The sequence below is a fragment of the Octodon degus genome, unplaced genomic scaffold (assembly GCF_000260255.1).
Source record: "Octodon degus isolate 3935 unplaced genomic scaffold, OctDeg1.0 scaffold00002, whole genome shotgun sequence".
Lineage (NCBI taxonomy): Eukaryota > Metazoa > Chordata > Mammalia > Rodentia > Octodontidae > Octodon > Octodon degus.
The window spans coordinates 650,724-650,928 of NW_004524578.1; positions in this window are offsets into that span (position 1 = coordinate 650,724).

The window sequence follows — 205 nt, forward strand, 5'->3', positions numbered from 1 at the left end:
AACTGCACCAAAGCTCTACACCAAAGGTCAGAGGACAGTGCTATACAAAATGACAAAGAGAAGAAGGAAAATGCAATCTCAGGCCCTGAGCCCACCCAGAATAAATGCAGGAGACACTAGCACAGAAGAAATTGGGAATCACACAGCTAAACTGTCTGAATTAATAGCATCTAAAATAAAGAAACAATGGCAGAAAGGTATAGAG